The following is a 7,855-nucleotide window of genomic DNA, read 5'->3' on the forward strand; positions in this document are numbered from 1 at the left end:
TATGACCTTAAATCTTACAGGCATAGAGTAGGTGCTTTGAAACCACTTGTAACTGCCACAGGTGTTTGGAGGAAGTAAAGAAGAAGTCAGTGACAGGAAGAAACTGGAAATGTTACCTTCTAGGAAAGCATCGCTTCCAATGCCAACCTTGACTGCTTGGTAGTGTGTCAGACTGCTTTCTTGGAATGATGAAGTTTCCTCAGAGTTCAGTAGGAAATAATACCATGACCGACTAGCAAGCTCAGCCATGGGCAAAGGGTGGCGCAGATTAGTGGCTGAATAGATCTCTCTGTGTGAGAGTACTTCGAACAGTTTCTGGGAAATAAATAAGTCTATTTTGTTACAAGCATTTTTGAAATCCATGTGTAGCTTTGTCATAATCCCATGACGACCCTGTGTGTCTTGCTTTAGGGCTGGTTTTGGCACCTGGAACTTGCTCAGCATGGGGCTGAGACTAGATCTTCGCTAATGTGTAGGTAGCTTTTTTGTACTTTATCTTTGGGAGTCAATCCCACAAGAGGAGCATAAATGCTTTAGTATCAATACATGCTAATTTCTTCTCTAATATGCTAATTTATTCTCTAACACATAAATGTGTGTGTGTGTGTGGGTGTGTGTGTGTCTTCTTAAGGGTAGAAGAAGGGCAAGAATGTATAAATGTACTCATTTGTGGAAAATGAAATTTACAAAATGGTTTATATCTTGGTGCAAAATTGTTTTTGAAATCAATGCATAGTTTTCTTTATAATAAACATTTTTCATTAACTGTTTGCAGACCTCTTACATGCATGGATTTTAAAAATTCTTATCGCTCCCCCTCTTCACGGAGGAATGACACAGGACCCTGCGCTGTTCTTTTGTCTGCTCGGCCCTTCCCGGGTTTGCTGTTGGTTCTTCCCGGGTTGGCTGCCGTCCTTCCACCTCCGTGGAAGGGCGGGCCCCCCTGCCACTTTCCCCACTTCCGCGGGGGAGCGGCACACCGCCGGCCGGCTCTCTCGGGGGCTGCACAGGTGTTCCTTCAGATAGATGTTCCCCTTAGATGTTCCTGGTGCATGTTGTCTCTCTCCTCCTTTATAGTCCTCTTCCACCAATCCCAACTCTGCTACCCACACGCCGAGTACGCTGCTCTCCTCCAATCAGGAGCAAGATCAGCTCCTGCAGCTCAGTCAATCAAATTGGCGAGAGGCAGCTGTGTAGAAGCTGTTTACTCCCTTCTCAGCGCCATATTGTGGGAGAGCAGATGCATAGAATAAGTCTTAATTCGAGTAACTTAGTCTAGTCCGAGTTGCTCCCCACAATTCTGTACCAAAAATAAACTTATCTTTTATCCCATTTGCCAGAAATTTTTGGAGTACCCTTGTATTTCCTTCATCTCCTTTCTTGTACACTTCCTGTGCCTGATGTTTTGAGTGATATCGGAATGGTAGGTAATTTTGAGTGGCCAGCACCTAGAGGTGGCCTTGTGGAGACCGTAAGGAGTGTGGGAGTAGCAGTTGAATTGTCTTTTGTCGGATCCTTAGCTGCCCCCTTTCAGGCTTGGACTCAGCAAGTCTTCTGCTCTCAGAGCCAATTATTTCCTCTTGAGAGCAGTACAGCCTTTTCTGAAGATGGCCACATTCTTGTGTGTCCTGACACACTAATGACGAATAATGGGAGTGGTTAACCCAGTGACCTCCGTGAATGATAAAAGAAAAGAAAAAGAAATATAAAGATGAGTGTACGGCATAGACCCAGCCCTGAGGAGCAACTTCTCTCTAGATTTTTTTTCAAGACCTACTCCTTTATCACAATTAGGGTGCTGTGTTTGTTTCCTGTCTCTTTCAGGCCTCCTGCTACCTCGGAATGAAAACTCTTAAAACCCAGAACAGAGGGCTTGACCCATGAGACCATGGCTGGGATCTCCTCTGCACACAAGGTTGAGCAGTGTTCCACGCTCCAGGCACCTGCCACTTGCCGTGCTGTTGAAACTATCATGGTCCCATGGTTTAGAGGGCGTGATGCTGTGGTCACTCCTGCCTTCTACTCTGAATAAATGCTCACAATGAGTTTCCCCTGAACTAGTGCCCAACAGGAAGGTTGGACTCTTTCTGGACGTGTCCCAAGCTCCTGTTACAACCATGTTAAGAAGCAAAGGCAGACAGAACTCTCCTTCACAGTGTCACCCCTCCTTCTATTGCTCCTGTCTGAGCTCAGTCTCACCAGTGTTCCCTCCTGTGACCCAGGGACCAATCGCTGTCGAGGGCCTGCAATTCAGAGTACAGCGTGGTGGCAGGCAGAATAATGGCTCTGCCAAAGAGGCCCAGGTCCTAACCCCATAATCTGTGAACATGTCAGACTTTTAGATGTACACACATATTTTAAATCCATTCCTCCCTGAAAGAGAAATTGACATGGAGAGCAATAAGGTGGCAAAATGTATTCTGTCAGTCACCATTAAAGCAGCAGTGGGTAAATGGAATCAAAGAGCACGTAACTTACACTTTCACTTAAATTTTTTTTTTTGCCAAAACCAAAATTCGAAAAGAGCAAAAATATTAAAAAACTCTGTATTTAAATTTAATTTACTACTTAATTTTTAAAATTATTTATATTCATTTTCATTTTATTTGGGGATGGGGGGGAAGAGAGAGAGAGAGAGAGCTGGTTCATTTCCCAAATGCCCACAGCAGCCACATATCCCGCATGTGTGTTTGGCAGTGATCCAAGTAGTGGAACCACCATCTGCTGCCTTCCAGGGTGTGCATTAGCAGGAAGCTGCATTGGAAGTCGAGTAGCTGGACCAAATCAGATCCTCTGATATGCAATGTGGTGTCCCAAGCAGTGACTTAATTGCTGTACCATATACCTGCCCACAATGCACTATTTAAAAAGGGCAAAATATCTGCCTGCAGAGCAGCTTTTGAATAATAATAGCAAATTCTCACCTTTATCAATCATGAGTTTTGAGAGGGAGAGAGGGGAGAGAGAAGTGTGCTTTGTGCTGTGTGTGTCTGTGTGTGCACTGTGCATGGTTGGTATGGTATTTGTTGTACATGCGCATGTCGGGGTGCGTGTGTGTCATGCAGGGATTTTCACCTGTGTTTCAGGGCTGCCGGCCACTGAAAGCAGCTTTCCTTTACCGTATTTTGAAGAATGGCTCTGACGTATCTATTGTGTCTCCCCAGTAGTCTGTTTTTCTCAGCTCTTAAACCAATCCTGCTTTCCTTCACAGTGAAGAAAATATATATGCTGATTTTGGAAAAGGGCTTTCTCCATAATGCTCCCCCTCCTAAGTACTCAGCAGTTCCTGATTTTGGGAAAAATCAAGCAGGAGACCTCACGGTCCTCCGCACACGTTCTCCTGTTCTCAGCCTGGGTGCTGCCTCTGAGCGGTGTCATCCCCTTGTGTCCACTCCTTAGGAGCTCCAGGTCGGATCGCCTGCCCTGCAAATGTGAATGCTGTCAAAATTCCCCAGGGTCACAGACTACACCGACCACACCTCTCAAAGAACTTGAAAAGCGAATATCAGTCCGTATTTGTACTGGAGACTGGATGACCATGTTCTCTTATTCTCTCGGCAGATGTAAATGTAGTTACACTCTCCCGAGGGTGTTTTAGTAGCATTCAAACTTTCAGCAATCGTTAAAACTGGGTTGTGTGGCAAACAGTTTTAATGATGGTATCCTGAAATGCCTTTACTCTGTACTCATTACATGGAGGGGGTAGTGTAATACAATGATCCAATTCAGAATACACCCTCCTCTAGTTTTTACATCCCACTTATCCAATCTGGAGACAGAATTTGACCTGACGTGTTTAAAATTTTCTTACAGTTTTGAGTTGTTTAAATGTTGATACATATATTTCCAAACATGACCTCATTGGAGAGTCAGTAGATTTGGCTAACAATTAAACATGGCTTATAAGTGTGTTTAAAAAAAAAGATTTACACTACAGCCAAGTTCAAAAAACAATGTTTGTACAGAGTTCCTTGGCTTACTTTCATTAAGCTTGTCTTTTGTGACACAAAATAATATAATTCTCTTTCTCTCTCTCCCTCCCTCTCTCTCCTTTCTTCCTTCTTTCTTTCTTTCTTTCTGTTTCTGTTTTGGGGCAAGTGAGAGTGTTATTGAGGCTTAATCATATGAATGTTTAGATTTTTGTTCTCTGACATCAGCCATTCATGGAAACCACCTGGGTGTCCAGAATCTATGTTTGTGGCTTCCCTCTACCATGGTTTAGCATTATTCATCTACTAAATATTCGTTGGGTGCCTCTGCTCACCATTACATCTCTGTGCCTTGAATAGAATGACATTTGGCAACAATAGTCCCTAATAATTAGGAGCACTAATTATGTACAGGGCGCTGCTCCCTCCGGTCTCATGATGTGTGTGCTATTGTTATCCCCATTTTATAGATGTGGAAGCTGAGCCACAGGCAGTGTCTTAGTCACTGGGGCTGCTGCAACAAAATGCCATAGGCTGAATGGTTGCAACCTCTGTTTGCTTCTCATATTTCTGGGAGGCAGGAAATCCAAGCTCAAGGTGATGACAGGATTGGTTTCCTTTGTAGGGTTTTCTCCCCAGCTTTCAGACAACTGCCTACCTGCTGTGTCCTCCTGTGGGAGGGAGGGAGGGAGAGAGATAAAAAGGGAGTAAAGGAGAGAGAGAGAGAGAGAGAGAAAGAGAAAGGGAGAGTGCTTTTATCTATCTTCACCCCCACCCCCACCCTGGCATCATCTAAACATAGTGTTCTCCCAAATGCCCCACCCAGTAGTCCCATCACTTGGTTCTAAGGCGTCAGTACATGAACCTTGATGATACAAGCATTCAATCCACAACAGAGCAAGTAACTCACCCAAGGTCTCAGAGTTAGTAGCAGAATTGAAATTTGAACTCAGGCTTCACACTCCAGATTCTGTGCTTTTAATCACTGTTGTATATAAATAGCTGGTGAGTAAGGCACTGATGATTCCCAAATTTTCCAAAACAGAGTGAAAATTTGACCAAAAAAAGAGAAACTGTAGCTTGTAGGGAACAAGCACCACTTGGAAAGGCATGGGCATTGCTGGTTGTTTAGGGGTACTCCATGTTTTTCACTCTGCTATTCAGACAAGCTTACCCATCCTCTTTGCTGTACTGATGTGCACGGACCTCTCACATGGTCCTGGGAGCTGAGTCTCCTAACAGAACCCACACCACAGAGGAGGGTGTGCTGTGGCATAGTGAATGCTTGTAGGATGTTGAAGACATGAGTGAAAGTCTTGGAATGCAGATTCTTATTAAATATCATCGTCGGGGATTTTATAACATTATTATCCTTTGGAAAACTTTTCTGTCAATGCACTGTGTTGTTTTTGACTGACTTCTGTGTTTCTCAGTTAGGTATAAGAGCAGATGTGATTGCTAAGAATATAGCACTGACCTCTATGTAAAATTTATTGGTTGTAGCACACAAGGATGAGGCTTTTGATCAGGATCTTTGAAAATATTTCATGAGCACACTTCAAGAAAAGATCGTTCTAATTACTATATGGTCATTCTTTATAGGAAGGAGCTTTGTAGGTAATAAAAAATCTTGAACAAGCTATGATTTACAGCATTGGTTTTAAAATTAAACTTCACATGATTGTTATCTAGCTCGTTGTCATAATAGGGACCATGGTGGATCTAGCTGTGAGATTATAAGTTCAGGCCACTCAGAGATGTGATGACAGAAGAGGAGGATGGAAAACCTTTCCTGAGTGCTGTCTGGATGCCAAGCTCTCTGTTTAGGGACTTTGCCTTCACCATTATATTTAATCCTCAAAACATCCCTGCAAGGCAAGCATCCATATTTTATACACGGGAGAAATTAAAGTTCAGAAAGTTTACATAACTACACATCTGCAAGAGGCCAGAAGGAGACCCAGTTCCTGGTCAGTCTTTTCCCACAGTTGTCCCTACCACTCGGCAGAGCTGACTCAGCACGCAGCCCTGGGAGTCTCACAGCCATGTTTGAACGGAGCCTTGAAACCTGAGAAGATCTCCAGGTGACAAAGGAGAGCAGGGGCATTTCAGGCAAAGAAAAGGAAATGGGAAGGAGCATGCTATGCGCGGTGAACTAAACATAGCTGTCCAGGGCAAGCGCCTGCGACTTAGGAAGCCTGTAGGAGGTCTAGTTGTAAAGGAAGGAGATCCCCAAGGATCCCCAGACTGGGCGTGCAGGTGTCACCATCAACTTCAGAAGTTGGTATGTCTTATCTCTGACTTGTCACTGATCAGAAGGAAATAAGGACAGGAGGATTAAGTCATTTTTCCTGAGATGGTTTCTTAACTTTCAGCTAATGTTTCATTTCTGAATCCTCTTAGTCAACATTCCACAAATGTTAGTGACGTTGGTCATTTGGCCCAGAGGGTGGAAAAAATGCTTGGCCTTTGCTTTCTAGAGGGTGGCACACATTTGGTTGGCTTCTGGATCTATTTCCTTGGACTCATGTAGAAAAAAGGTGCCTTAACAAGTTTGAATCTACAGAATGTATTTTTCACCCAGGCATAACATCTGTATTATTTTTAGATAAATAGAATAACTGGGCCAGTCTGAATCCAGGAGCCAGGCATGCAATACAAGTATCCCATGTGGGTGGCAGAGACCCAATTACTTGAACCATCACTTGCTGCTTCCTGGGGACTGCACTAATAGGAAGCTGGAATCAAGGGCCAGAGCGGTAATCAAAGCCAGGTACTCTGAGAATTGGATGTGTGCATCTTTTTTTTTTTTTTTTAATTTATTTTTTTTTTTTTTTATTTTTGATAGGCAGAGTGGACAGTGAGAGAGAGAGACACAGAGAGAAAGGTCTTCCCTTGCCGTTGGTTCACCCTCCAATGGCCGCCGCTGCAGCCGGCGCACCGCGCTGATCCGATGGCAGGAGCCAGGATCCAGGTGCTTTTTCCTGGTCTCCCATGGGGTGCAGGGCCCAAGCACCTGGGCCATCCTCCACTGCACTCCCTGGCCATAGCAGAGAGCTGGCCTGGAAGAGGGGCAACCAGGACAGAATCCGGCGCCCCGACCGGGACTAGAACCCGGTGTGCCGGCGCCGCAAGGTGGAGGATTAGCCTATTGAGCCACGGCGCCGGCTTGGATGTGTGCATCTTAAACAGCATCATAACTGCTAGGTTAAACACACGCTCCCTCTTACCTGCTCATTGATTTTTAAGTATTTTACATACTTTAATTAGTACTGAGTTTTGAAGTTGGATTTCAAATTTTTTTTTATTATTATTTTTTTGACAGGCAGAGTGGACAGTGAGAGAGAGAGACAGAGAGAAAGGTCTTCCTTTTGCCGTTGGTTCACCCTCCAATGGCCGCCGCGGCCGATGCGCTGGGGCCGGCACACCGTTCTGATCCGAAGGCAGGAGCCAGATGCTTCTCCTGGTCTCCCATGGGGTGCAGGGTCCAAGCACTTGGGCCATCGTCCACTACACTCCCGGGCCACAGCAGAGAGCTGGCCTGGAAGAGGGGCAACCGGGACAGAAACCAGCATCCCAACCGGGACTAGAACCCGGTGTGCCAGTGCCGCTAGGTGGAGGATTAGCCTACTGAGCCACGGCGCCGACCTCAAATTATTTTTAGAAATGCAATGAGTTTCATTGCATGCTTCAATCATTTTAGAAACAAGGCATTACACATTTTTTCCTCAAACTATAGCATCACTGTTTCACCAAATGAATAAAATCAAGAGTTTTAAAGTAACTTATTTAGGCGATAAAATAATTTTGTACAAATCAGTAGCTATGCTAGAGAGCCTGAGAATTGTATTTTCCCATCATCTCACAGCTTTTATGTTATGTGGCCACTGTACAGTTTTCGAGACGTGGTAGAGAATAGGATCAGC

Source organism: Oryctolagus cuniculus, chromosome 11 (genome assembly GCF_051225735.1).
Source record: "Oryctolagus cuniculus isolate XC-2025 breed Fujian yellow rabbit chromosome 11, ASM5122573v1, whole genome shotgun sequence".
Lineage (NCBI taxonomy): Eukaryota > Metazoa > Chordata > Mammalia > Lagomorpha > Leporidae > Oryctolagus > Oryctolagus cuniculus.